Raw genomic sequence first — 15,246 nt, 5'->3', positions numbered from 1 at the left:
CCCTTTCAACTAAATTCAAACAATATAGAGTCCACTTGTAGTTCCGGAGCTAAGATGGTCCTATCTCGTTTTTCCATAAATTATAAAGAGGTATTACTGGCGACAGCAAGAGTAGAAATATAATCTTTAATTTCTGAAAGGCTATATTTGAGGACTGCTCAAAGTAATTTAAATATCCGAAATATACTTTCTCATCCCATTAAGGATGTTAATCCCGAGGAATCTCCAAATAGATTGTCAAAATGTCTAGAAAATAAAAGTTTTAAATTCCTTATTCCGGATTTCCTAACCATTTACAAAAGTCTAGTTGTGAAATATATTGATTCTATTCATGTGTTCAAAACGTGTCCGCAGGACATTTTAGCCATATATTCCCAACTACGCGCTACTGGTACTGAGTCATTTATACCTCCTAATGTTTAAGTTCTCATGATATCCTTCATGCTATTCCGATTCTACAAACTGGCTTAAATCTATTAATTCTAAATGACCGTTTCTCTAAGTATGCAGATGTTCAAAAAATGTATCGACAAATCCTAGTCGATCCGAAGCATACACAAATCCAAATAATCCTATTCCATAATAGTCTAAACGTGATTGTCCAAAATTACGAATCAACAGTGACTTTCGTTGCTAATTCCTCGCCTTACCTAGCTATTCGGACTTTACTCCAAGGGGCTACTTATCCAAAAGTTAGTCATATTCTCCATAAATGTATATATGCCGATGCTGTCTCTATCCAAGAAGCAAAATACGAGTTCATTCCTGATGGATTTCCTATTAGAAATTGGATGGAAAATGATAAACAACCTCTTTCAAAAATTCATCCTGAAGTTTATTGGAAGAAATCTTCATCAACAAATCTAACAAAAATCCTGCTGCAGACGATCTGGAATGAAGGCAAGCCGCTTTCACCGAAAAACTACATTCCTATTGAGATTCGAATTCCAACACAAAGACTATTCCTAATGTAAAAATCCACTTTGCATATTTTCCAAAATTAAATATTTCTGATTTGAATTTCTATTTTCTCCGTGAAATTCGTACTATATTTCATATTTTTCGATTCCTTTATCCCATTCACTTAATATTGCGTTTTAATTTTCTATTTAACGAAACTCATAATATTTACCGAAAATCACGACACAAAGCACTCTGATTTAGTTTTTCAATTCCAACGCACTTTAAAATAACAATAAGCAAAATGAAAACAAACTAACTTGAATTTAACCTTAAATAATAACAATTTAATTTTATAATATTGTATTTATTTTGTAATATGAATTGTAATCCTAATTTTCATATCTTGAATTACTAATATTAATTTCTAAGTTTTCCTCATAGCAAAAACAAGTATTTACGACTATGTATTCCATTTTCTTCCTACCTGTATACTGCAAGGCGGGCGGAATGTTTACGCCAAAACCAACACTTAGCGATTTTCCCCACTTCCCTGCAATTCCTATTTTCCTATAAATGCAGAATGTAATATGTTGCAGTATACTTCCATTTGTCATTAAGTACTAAATTAATCGTAGAGTCGTAAATACTTCTTTTTGGGAGAGATACAAATCTAACTCTGAACTGTGTACATCGATATCCTAATCCTATTGTTCCTTATGGTAAGAATGCACCTTCCAAATAATTTAATAAATAATTAGAAAAATTCCTAATCCTTTGGTTTTATTCATTTCTTTCGTTTCATATTGTTTGTTAAATTATTCTGAGTACAAAATCTAAACGATTTTGTTTCGGCTCAGAGAGTTTGAACAACCTTCCAATTCATCCAGCCCTTTCCCCCTTCAACCAACTTTTCAGCTTAACAGTACCAAAAAGTCTCCCCTTAGAATTCTCACTCACTTAGGACCATATATGTTTAATTTCATGTTTCTAAGTCCATTGTTAAAGAAATTTCAAAAAAGTACCATTAGAAGAACAAAACAGTACCTATAGTTCAGTTCACACATTTTGGTACCTACCCAGCGGGAAAAAATTATAGGACTTCAGTTTTTAGGCCTTCTAAAAGGCATACTTATACATTCTAAAAGATGCGATACTAATTCCTAACTGCCTGCTCTTAGAAGGTGTTCAAGAAGGCCTATAAATCCCCTTCTAATAACAAGTGGTTAAATAAAAATAGTCTACATCAAAAAATAAAATACTCTGCATCTCTTTGATTAACTCTCTTTACAAAATTTACAACAATAAATTGCTTGATGTCGCTTCTTATTTATTTTTGTTGCTTTTTAAGTATGTAATCAGAAATTATCATGTTTCAAAAAATTAAACAAACAACTTCATTTTAGTTCTTATTCTTATTATAGATCTTCTAATAAGACTTTAAATAGGTCTTCCATGGTAGACGTTCTATAAAACTTTAAAATGCATGACTTTTCATAGGCCGTCCTTTGATGCCTAATTTCTAATGCTTTTTTTCTCTTTTAGACACTTTATTATGCCTTCTCATGTAGCTCTTCCATAAGACTTTGCAGTAGTCCTACCTTTCTAGGCATTCCATATGTCATTCCTCTACAGGCCTTTCATTAGAGCAGTAATAACAGGTTTTTGTACAGGCATAAGACCATATAGCAGCCCTACAAATAGCCCTTCCAAAGTAGGCCTTCTAATAGCCCTTCCAAAGTAGACCTTCTAATAGCTCTTCCCAATTAGACCTTCTAGAAGCCCTTTCAAAGTAGGCCTTCTAGTAGCCCTTCCTAAGTAGGCCTTCTCTCAGCCCTCTAACAGCAGCGAGTGTGCAAGGCCTTGGCTCGCAATGACACGCCGTGTAAAATTTAAATGATTTTGCAATGCGGCTAGAAGTCCTTGTGTCTGCAAAAGAAGGCCTCTTTACTGCATCTTTTTCCCGCTGGGTAAATATTATCCCCTATTCCTAACACTAACTTCACTCAGATACATATCAGCTAACTTTAATGTCGATAACTGAATTAATTTAAAATGTTAAAAAAGTACCATTAGGAGAAAAGTACCAATTTCCCTTTTCTTCCTTGAAAATTTAAAAATATTCCATTTTGCCAAAATTGTTTATGCTACAGGCATGTCTCAAAATATTAAAATCTGTGTTAATGTGCCCAAGGATAAATATGTTTTAAAAAAAGTACCAAACTGTTTACCCGGATTTGGCCCAATATACACCTTGGTACTCGAGTTCCAAATAACACCCTGTTAGTTAATTTTTGTATGAATCCAGGAACCAACGTTAAAAAAATTATCAAAATTGGCTTAATAATTTCAAATATAATGTATTTTCCCGATTTTATCCCCTTTTTGGTACCTTTTTTATCCCCATTGAGGTGGTACAATTTTATTCAAATAAATTTCTGTAACGTGGTGGGAGCTCATAATAAAATATTCGTATGTCTATGTCAAATTATAGAAAAACATATTTTATGAAAAAGTACCAAAAATAAAAACAATTTTTATCCCTTAAGGTTTCGAATTTCCAAAAAGTACCAAACTTATATTTTTTATTTTTTGATAAGTAAAGAATACGATTTAAAATTTGATTCTATGTTTATTGGTTTAAAAGATACATAGGGTACCAAAAAAGTACCAAAATACAGTTTTTACCCGTTTTCTCCCCTAAAAGTTTCGAATTTCGAAAAAGTACGAAACACCTGTCAGCTTATTTTTTGAATGGAGTAACGTGCTATTTTAAGTTTTTTTTGTATCTTTATTAGTTTTGAAGATATAAGGCTACCGAATTTAACCGTTTTTACCCTTTTTACCCCCTAAACGCTCGAATTTCCAAAAATCCCTTCTTATCGGATGGTTTTGGGGAGGGAGGAACCCACAGTTAAAATTTCATGATTCTAGCTTCAGTCGTTTGGGCTGTGCGATGATGAATCAGTCAGTGAGTCAGTAACGTTACTCTTTTATATATATAGATATCTATGGTCACAAGCAATAACCGCCTAATTCAAAAACACATGTTTTTGAGAAAAAGCTATTTATATTTATAAAAGCGTTTCTGAAAAAAATAAAAGAAAAAGTATAATGCAGAATCAAAGATTCTTACCGCAATGCTAAAATAAAAAATTATAACAAAAGATTTATTTATTAGAGAAATCTATCTATATATATAAAATACAAAAAATGTTTCTACCTATGTCCGTTATAGACTCTGAGACCATCCAACCGATTAGCTCCAAACTGGTATCATTGGAAAGGAAATTTTCTGAATATGGTTTTGGGCACCTAAAATACTACATTAGGTCCATTGAGTTATAGGAGGTCAAAATTTGACATTTTGGCCAAACAGGTGTTTTTTTTATCCATATAACTTATTACCTATTGTTCTTAGCAAAATGTGTCCCAAATAGTTTAGATAGCTATTTATGCAATCTTTCGAAAAAAAAAATTAAAAAAATTTAATAAAATATTTTTGATTTTTTTTTTAAATCAAAAATATTTTTGACTTTTTTTTGCAAAATGGGCCCTTTTTATTTATTTTTTTTATTTTTTTTAAGAAAGCTTAGGTCTTTTCCTAAGCGACCTATATGGTCGCTTAGTGGGATGCGAGTGGGATATCTATCAAAAAAAATATTTTGTAACTCAAGATTTAAAATTTTTGAATTTTTTTGCAAAATCAAAAACTTTGTTGACTTTTTTTAAAAAAATGGACCCATTTTTTAATTTTTTTTTTTGCTCAGAAGAAAGCTTATGTGTTTTCCTTTAACACCCTTTTTGTCGCTTAGTGGGATGCGAGTGGGATATCTATAAAAAAAATGTTTTGTAACTCAAGACATACAATTTTTTACTTTTTTTTGAAAAATCAAAAACCTTTTTGACTTTTTTTTTCCAAAATGGACTCTTTTTTTATTAATTTATTTATTTTTGGTCGCTTAGTGGGATATCTATCAAAATAAATGTTTGTTAATTCAAGACAAATGTTTTTAAATTGATTTTTTTTCATATTTGTGTGTAAGTGTTTCTAAAACCTTAAAAATAAAAACCACAACAACTGACCGATAATAGCCACTGGAGGGGTGCAATATGAGGCCGACCGCTATTAATTTTCCACCCCCAAAATTTGTCTGAGTTTTGTATCTTGCGGCTTTTTTAGTCAATCCTAGAGGTAGTTTTCAGCGCACGTGATTTTCATTGTTAAAATATCAGGTGCCCCAGAAACAAATTTTTGGAATCAAGTGGAAATATTTTATGGCCCTTCTCCGAAGTACCAGTTTATTTATTATTTTATGACATTTGACTTTAAGAAGTGGGTGGAGAGGTAGAAGTTGACAGGAAGGTTATTTATATGGTGGTTTATTTTTATTATTATTTGTAACATTTGGTTAAACTAGGTACTTTAGTATGTAAGCCCTTCTTGACCCTAATAAAAGATTTTAGACTCATTCATTAAAACGTACTACCTATATGATCTTAAAAAACTATTTATTGTCATTCTGAAGACATACGGAAATCAGTTTTTTAGAAACAGCGTTAAAGTTAAGACGTGTGTTATTTACATAAATACTTACAAAATTCAAAATGTCTTCTAAAAAGGCTAAGGTTGAAAATGAAATTTATTCGTCTTTTTGTTTTAATCCCTTTAACAAAATGAAGCACAGATCATCAGATGTGTTTGTATTTACCATGAAAATGTTAAATTGATGTTGAAGGAAATCAACTTAAATTACTTAAAAGATGATTCATCAGATGATTTACACCATTACCGCGATTGCCTTAAATTGACTATGTGCCCTAATGCTACAACTTCTTGCCACTTAGGTGAATGTTCGAATTGCCCGGAAACCACATCCATCAAAGAAAATTTAATCAACTATTTTGATCGAGAATGTATTGAGGAGTTAAAATCTGAATCTTGGCTTCAGACTGAAAGATGCACACTGAAAACCATAATTTTAAATGTGGAAGAACTGTGTAGAGGATTGCTAAATTTGAGAACCCATGACTTTTTAGTCAAAGAGCAGTGGTCATTCTTCAAGGACTTGAAAACACATTTGAAGTCTGGTGAATTTATTATTTCATTTGATTTCGCAGAGAACTATAAATATATACAAGCATTCCACTTCAATAACGACCAAGCAACTATATTCACAGTAGTTATTTACTACACGAAAGAAGAAAACCTGGAACACAAAAGTATGGCAATCATATCCGACGATTTAAAACATGACACCGTTGCAGTTTATGAGTACCAGAAGATAATACTAAATTATCTAAAATCAAAATTTACAGTAGAAAAGGTATACTACGTTTTGGACGGAGCTCGTCAACATTTTCAAAACAAAAGTAGCTTCGCAAATCTTACAGCTCATGAAAAAGATTTTGGAGTCCAAAAATGGGTCCATTTTTTAAAAAAAAAGTCAACAAAGTTTTTGATTTTGCAAAAAAATTCAAAAATTTTAAATCTTGAGTTACAAAATATTTTTTTGATAGATATCCCACTCGCATCCCACTAAGCGACCATATAGGTCGCTTAGGAAAAGACCTAAGCTTTCTTAAAAAAAATAAAAAAAAAATAAAAAGGGCCCATTTTGAAAAAAAAAAGTCAAAAATATTTTTGATTTAAAAAAAAAAAATCAAAAATATTTTATTAAATTTTTTTTTCGAAAGATTGCATAAATAGCTATCTAAACTATTTGGGACACATTTTGCTAAGAACAATAGGTAATAAGTTATATGGATAAAAAAAACACCTGTTTGGCCAAAATGTCAAATTTTGACCTCCTATAACTCAGAGAGTTCTTGACCGATCTTGTTGAAAAATGGTGTCCGAATTACTATCCAATAGAACTAACATTGGTGCAAATTTCATCGCGATCGGAAGACATCGATTTCAAAAGTTGGTTCACTTGACGTGAAATGCCCCATATATAAAAATGGATGTATGTTCCGAATTAACTCAAAAAAGGCTGGACCGATTTTAATGAAATTTTCAGGGAATCTTCAGAATAGCCTAGCGGATAACACTCTAAAGTTAGATTTTTGATTTTCGGTTTGTGGGCGGAGGGGTGTTGCAAAATCTATTTTTTATATTACACCGCAAATGCCATCTATACATATATATAAAAAACCGCTGGATCGATTTTGATGGAATTTTCAGGGAATCTTCAGAATAGCCCAGCGGGTAACACTGTATAGTCAGATATTTAATATTTGGTCTGTGGGCGGAGGGGCGTGTAAAAATCCAATTTTTACATTATACCGCTAGTGCCATATATGTCATAAAAATGAATGTGTGTATGTATGTTCCGTATGGACTCAAAAATGGCTGGACCGATTTTGATAAAATTTTCACGGAATCTTCAGAAAAGCCTTTTGGGTAACAGTGTATAGTCAGATTTTTGATTTTCGGTCTGTGATAAACAATTTTGTTTACTCTTGCATATTAGGTGCATGAATAAGAAATTTCCATATGAAATCTACTTTTAATCAAAAAATTATGATGTTAACAAGCTCGATGACCAAATACAATTGAAAGTGTCTGGCGAAACAATAAAATCGATTGACACAGTAATATCTTTGTCCATATATGTTTTACCGATTTTTCCAAACATTTTTCAGAAATTAGAAACATTAATAATAAATTTTATACCCATAGAGGTCCTATTATTTTGGCTCTATCGCAATTAAAATTCAGTTGATGAAAAAAATTCAAGTATTTGTCTTAAATTGGTGGACACTGTATTATAATTATAAATTACCAATCATATGGGCCTATTCCCAGTCACCGAAACGCTGTGGTGGTCTAATCGTACGACCACTCTTAGTCACATATGGCGTTGCAGTGACTGTTGGCTGAAATGGTTGACTTATACTACTCTCAACAAAATCATTACCCTGCTCAACACCCAAGCCCTCTCGATCAGAATCAAGTTCCACAGGTGGCTGTGTATGGTCCTGTTCTGATCGGTCAGCACCAGAGCAGGATACATGGTCATAACTGCTCAACGGTTCGCCTTTGTGCCCTATAGCACCCGCTTCATCAACACAGGCGCTTGAGAGCTCCTCATATAAAATCTCACTGGTGTCAATCTCACTATTTCTAGTACCAACTATCAAGCGCCTGTTACGACAAAACACGTTACCAAACTGATCCCTAATTAGATATGACCTACTGTTAATTCTACCATAATGTCATTCCCTACCACTTTTCCTAAACATGATCAAATCACCCTCATTCAAGGTCGGTAGTTGCTTTGCATTCCTATCATAATACATCTTTTGCGTTTCACATTTCCTTTCAATTCTCCCCCGTATCACCGATTCATTGATCTCTGTTCTATGTAATAGACTATCAATTGGAAGCTATGTCTTCACCTGTCTTCCGAAAAATAGTTGAGAAGGAGACATTTTCATGGCCACAACAGGCGTTGCGTTATATTCCAAAATGTGGTAATTAAATTCAGACACCGTGTCCTCTTCATAACATCGTTTAAGAATGTTCTTTGCTATCACAACTGCTTTTTCCGCTAGCCCGTTAATCTGCGGATAACGAGGACTTGAAAATTTAAAGACGATGTTAGTATCATTTGCAAACCGCTCAAATTCACGGGAACCAAATGGACTGTTATCCGCACGAATTTCAGTTGGAAAACCATATCTACAAAATATGTCATTTAATACACCTATGATATGACCAGATGTTTTGTTCTCTAAATGTTCTGAACACAAATATCCAGAATATGAATCGATCATTGCAACAGAATCCTGACCCGCGTATTCAAATAGATCGATTGAAACCTTTTGCCACGGGTATTCTGGTTTTGAATCCTGTATTAGTGTTTCCATTTGGTTATTTCGTTTAAATTTTTCACAAATTCGCATGCCTGTACCAGCTGCGAAATATCCTTTGTCATTCCAGGCCAGTAAGATTGCGATCGCGCGCGTGATAACGTTTTTTCCACTCCTAGATGAGGTAGATGAACCCATTTGCATATTGTAGGTTGGAATGACCAATTTGTGATCCTTAAATAACAACTCATTCTCATAGTGAAGTTCATTCCCGATCTTGTGAAATACCTAACCGAAATCATCAAGTTGATGATATACAGGCCAACCATTAGCCATATAATCATAGTTGTCGTTACATAAGCAGGCTCGTCGGGTCAGACATGTATCATACCGGTAAGTTCCTTGTACTCCGAATTCGGTTCATCAATTGCTACCCGTGACAAACAATCAGCGACTAACATGTTTTTGCCAGGCGTGTATATTATCGACATACCTGGATATTTCAATAATTGCATGAACATCATTTGCAATCGTGCGGTAACATCATCAATCTCACGTTTAAACAAGTTTTCGAGTGGTTTGTGATCTGAATGTACGACAAACTCACGACCATACAGAAAATGATGAAACCGAGCGCAGGCGAAAACAATGGCTAGCAATTCCTTCTCAATTTGAGCCCACCTTTGCTCACTGGCTGTACGGCTGCGTGACGCATATGCGACTGGTTGTCCATCCTGTAAAAGAACACTACCCAATTCGTCCTTGGAACTATCCGTTTGAATTACCAAATTCTTCTTCGGGTCAAATGTAGCGAGTATTGGGGTAACACTGATAGACGAAGTTAAGTCACTGAGCTCCTTCTCATTTGACCATCTCCACTCCGCATTGTTCCTAGTTAGTTCTCGAAGGTTAGCTGATCTTTGCGAGAGATTTGGTATAAAACGTGAAAGATATTTGAATAAACCTAGCAATCGCATTACCTCTGACTTGTTAGACGGTTTCCTCATATCAGTAATAGCCTTTATATACTTTTCACCGGGTTTAATTCGACCCTCCGAATTAAACCCGACCCTCCGAATTTTGCCAAATTAAATTCTCTCGCACGTTGTACTACTTTCGAAAGGGTTTCATCGTGTGAAGATTCATCCTTAGCACCAACATATATATCGTCGAAATAAACTTCTACACCCGGAATATCACCAAATATTTGCACCATTTTCTTCTGGAACAACTCCGGAGCATTATTTAACCCGGACGGGACTCGGTTCCACCGATAACAGCCAAATGGAGTCATAGAGGTAGTAAGATCAGCGCTCCTTTCATCTAACTCCATTTACCAAAACAGTCAAGAACAGTAAAAACCTTCTGACCCGACATTCGACTCATGATATCCTCCGCAGTTGGAATCAAATAGTGCTCCCGTTTTATACAGTTATTCAATGGTTTTGGATCCAAGCAGATACGCAAAGCTATATTAGGTTTCTCCACAATCTGAAGGTTATTTACCCAATCAGTTGGATAGTCTACAGGCGACAATATCCCCTGATTCACCATAACATCGATCTCCTCCCTCAGTTTCCCAACAAGACTACCAGGAATACGTTTCCTATATCGTAGTACCGGTATTGAATTCTCCTTCAATGTAATATAACATTTTCCAGGCAGTTTACCTAAACCTGTAAATAAATCCAAGTTCTGTTCCACAAACTGATCGCTATTAATAGAATGTAATGCGATCTCTCATTACATTCACCCTTTTAACCAAACCGAATGAAACGCATTCCGCGAAACCCAATATCGGTTCATATTTGTCATCAACAACATGAAACAGTGCCTCATGTTCAGTATCCCTTTCGAAATCAAAACAACGCAAATTCATTATCCCATAAAGCTTTACTTTATTATGATTAAATTCAGTCAGACATTCGTCCGTGGTTCCAATATTCAGTTCATTTGTAATGGCCCTTATAAAACTAATTGGTACGCAACTCACATCCGCGCCCGTATCTAATTTAAAAGTGATTTCCCTCCCTTGAATGAGGTATGATTTGAACCAACTATTTTTTCCACGTATTTCCTTACTGCTAGTATTGTCTATGCTACAAAGGACAAAATTGTTAATAGAATAAATTGTACGTGTATTATTAACTAATGCTAAATCTATTTCTAAATTATAACCCAAATCAGTCCAATTTACCGCCTGAATAGACTTATTCTGCTTTGGGTTCGGTTTGTACTCCTGTGGATTATCACGTTCAACGGACTTCTTTTTTAAGGAACGGCAGAATTTGGCAAAATGTTCCCGTTTTCCGCATGAATTGCATGATGCGTTTATAGCCGGGCAGTAGCGGCTACGACTTCCGTTATAAGCTTACCCACAGTTCAAACATAACAGTTTCCGTTTAATTATATCAGCTGACAACGGCTTCGACGCTATTTACTTTTAATTCGGGTTTCACAGAGCTAACTTTGTCCAACATACGCTTATGTGCCTCAGCTGCTTCGAAAATTTTGCAGGTATCAATTATCTTTGACACTGGGTTATCACAACCATCCAACAGTTTTTTGTCTTGGACACCGACAATTATTCGATCACGCAGCATTCTGTCCGCATACGACGCCTTGCATGTTACACATTCGAATTCACAGTACTGTAGCTGTGTACGTAATTCGGTTTCGAATTCCCCGAAAAGTTTTTCCTTTTGAACGATGGTGTGAAATTTAAAGGATTCTATTGCCAAATTATTTTTTGGCAAACAATACTCATCAAATGCTTTTAATACATTTTTAAGATCTGTTAAAGCGCCTTGCACTTGATTGGCAACACCAGCAGCCAGAATATTATTATTACCAGCAACTACATTTTCTTGTTGTAATTGAACATTTTGTCCAAACATGGTCTCCATGTCTCCATTATTTGGAAACAACGTGTTGTATATCTCCAATCCTCGGTCACCAATTAGCCAAAGAAATGTTGCTATTTTGGCTTCTTCATCATCATTCATTCGATTATTTGCTCGAAGATAAATTAAAAATTGCTGCTTCCATTTAGGCCACTCTTTGGCAAGATTTGCAAAAACTATCATAATGTTCAACCATTAATTTAATCTTATTTATTAACAGTTATGAATATGCAAAAAACTAGTTAAATATCTTTATTTTGAATAAAAATTCTAGTTTTTGACTTGAGGGTTTTTAATTTCCCGACCTTTTTTGATTCCCGGGAATCGGGAATTTTTTTCTACGTTCCCGGGTACCCGGCTATTCCCGAAATATATAATGATACTGTATATTAGGAATATTATAGCCAAATTTCATATAAAAACTTAGTGTTATAATTACACTATGCAACAAATGAAGACTTTTGGAAAAACACAAGATCATGACAGTATACGTTCGACTCTACTACCAAAGGCTGGTAAAACCCTATCCTCAGTTTGTCCATTTTGGTGACCGATTTTTTTGTATGGGCCCCCAAAGTTTCTGAAAATCAGTGCGGCCTCTAAAAAAGGTGTCATCAGTTTTTGGTTAACAGCCAATTCAGACTTTGTGATACGGCTTAACTTTATATGGCAATAATATAGCTAAGAGTCCGCCAAATAAATTTTGTTAAAATTGTTTTCCAAAAAATAGCTTTTTCGTGCACTTGTGTTGAAAAAATATAGGAAGAAAATTTTTTTTTTACTTTTTTTAGAATAACTTCCAGGGACTCCTAATTTTTACTAACAATATTTAGCAAAGTTGTAGCTACGGTAAAGTATCAATGCATTCTGAACTTGTCTAGTCACTCTAAATGGCACATAAAGATCATTTTGTACCTTAACAATTTTCGTTTTTACTATTTTTTGATGCTAAAACAAAGATTTTTTGTTAAAATAGTATGATCAAGTCCACACTTCTATGTTGTGCTGTATTATTTACTCGGCTGAGGTGTTCGGAATGGGGATCAGTGAGTGGACCCTCAATGTCACACATTTAAAACAAAATCGCCAAAAAGCCATAGAACTATTTTTTTAAAAAAATTAAGTTTTCAAAATGCATTCAGTAAGACATTTGACGATTTCTTTTTTTAGTGGCAAAGTTTCCAGACACCGAGAAAACTCTTTCACTTTAAACAGGTGGTGGTTTTATCGTTAATAAAGCATTATAAAGAAATTTACATAAGTCTGCTGTTATATTGTTTATTAAGTTTACATTTTATTGCAAGAACCATTTTTTGAGAAATCGTAGAATTTTTTGTTCATAAAGAGTGTTCATCATAGCAAAATGTCGGCTTAATGCTTCTACTGTATCCTTAATGGGATTTAAAACATCCACTAATATTTGAAAATATCTTTCCGTACACATTCTGTAAAAGCTGAACAATGCCTTAAGGCGCTTTTCTCACAGAATCTTGACGAGCAACGTTCTCCCAGTTGTCTGTCAATGACAAACTCCTCTCTTAGATGCAGTAGCATATTCTTTACCTTTCTTTCGATTTGTTTTAGTGATATTTTGCTGCCACTCTGATTTGTTTGCTTTATTCTTCCTTTTTGAAGTGCATTCATCAGTCATAATTTCGATGCTAATAAAATTATACTTAGTCGTGCGATGCAATTGTGTAATGAATCTTTTCACAAAAATAAACACTAAATGAGTCACGTAATATAAAACACATATTTTTAAAAATTAAATAAATTCAACGCCTACTATGTATGAGTATGAGCCACTACTTAGCATTGAGCAAGCAGTGAGGGCTTAGGCAGAGTTAGGGCTTTTTTTAAAAAAAAAATTACTAAAATGATTTATGGATTTTTGTAACTGCTTGTATTTTTGTAATTTTCGGTCGGAGTACTCTAATTTTTGTATCAATGGTGTATTAGGGGATTATCTATCGAAGTATGCAAAATAATCAATTTTGGAAAAAAACGAGTTAGGGCCTTTCTATATTAAGGTAACGAAATGATCATTAATGCGTATCGTTTTCATAAAAAATACAAATTTCATAAGTTTTAATAACTAAAATTGTTAACACTAAAGTGCCGTGGAGTCGATCAAATAAACACATCAATCACATATCGATAAAAATAAAACAATATTTACCAGTGAACACACATAAGCTTCTAGAAAGTTATTTAAGTCATCGAAAGTTCGTTCTTAAAGAGGGAGACTTCATAAGTTCACCACAGCCTACCCCAAGGAAGTATACTGGGTCCCTTCCTATATTTGCTATATACTTGTGATATGCCATCTAACAGTCGAACCCACATATCAACATTTGCTGATGACACAGCAATACTAGCCATTTATGAAAACCCCCAAGAAACATATGTACTTTTACAAGACCATATACTCGACATAGAAAGGTGGTTAAAACAATCTATATATGGGGCATTTCACGTCAAGTGAACCAACTTTGAAATCGAAATATTAAAAAAATTTAATAAAATATTTTTGATTTTTTTTTTTAAATCAAAAATATTTTTGACTTTTTTTTTCAAAATGGGCCCCTTTAATTTTTTTTTTTATTTTTTTTAAGAAAGCTTAGGTCTTTTCCTAAGCGACTCTTAGTGGGATGCGAGTGGGATATCTATCAAAAAAAATATTTTGTAACTCAAGATTTTAAATTTTTGAATTTTTTTGCAAAATCAAAAACTTTGTTGACTTTTTTTAAAAAAATGGACCCATTTTTTAATTTTTTTTTTTTTGCTCAGAAGAAAGCTTATGTGTTTTCCTTTAACACCCTTTTTGTCGCTTAGTGGGATGCGAGTGGGATATCTATAAAAAAAATGTTTTGTAACTCAAGACATACAATTTTTTACTTTTTTTTGAAAAATCAAAAACCTTTTTGACTTTTTTTTTTCCAAAATGGACTCTTTTTTTATTAATTTTTTTTTCTCAAAAGAAAGCTTAGGTCTTTTCCTTTAAAACCTTTTTGGTCGCTTAGTGGGATGCGAGTGGGATATCTATCAAAATAAATGTTTTGTAACTCAAGACAAAGGTTTTTAAATTTGCACTATTTTAATTTTTTTCATATTTGTGTGTAAACCTTAAAAATTAAACTTACGCAGAGAAACTAGACACATTAGCCTTTCCGATGGTATGTAACATACCCAACTAAAATTTCATAGCCTCGATACTGTAATACCCATAATATGTTAACCTCAGGAATAAAAATCACTTTTTTTCTATGGAAATGTTGAATAATTTAATTTTGTTATTTATTTGTAATAATAATTAATTTAATATATAAAAATAATAATAATAATAAAAAGATGAATAATTTGTAATAATAATTAATTTAATATATAAAAATAATAATAAAAAGATGAATAATTTAGTAAAATTTAATCTTAATCACAATAGATCAATTTATATAATAACTATTTTTACACTTAATTTATGAAGTTTTTAAATTTTCAAATATCCATACTTTTATCCTCCTTATTTGTCACCTTTATTAGCTGCTTTTTTTGTCAATCCTTTCTTGGCGTTATTAGATTCAGCTACTGATTTCGCTGCTGGCTTCTTTTTTGGCTTTGGAAAGAA

At 33.2% G+C, this 15,246-nt stretch overlaps 1 protein-coding gene across 1 annotated transcript in view; it reads right to left on the bottom strand.

The window, feature by feature from the left end:
* LOC135955560 (uncharacterized) overlaps window positions 1-15,246 on the bottom strand; it is a 245,839-nt gene that overhangs the window by 101,390 nt on the left and 129,203 nt on the right. The window lies entirely within an intron of this gene.

Source organism: Calliphora vicina, chromosome 3 (genome assembly GCF_958450345.1).
Source record: "Calliphora vicina chromosome 3, idCalVici1.1, whole genome shotgun sequence".
In the NCBI taxonomy this organism is placed as follows: Eukaryota; Metazoa; Arthropoda; class Insecta; order Diptera; family Calliphoridae; genus Calliphora; species Calliphora vicina.
Note: the sequence above shows the minus strand (reverse complement) of the source record. Positions and strands in the feature narration are given on the sequence as shown.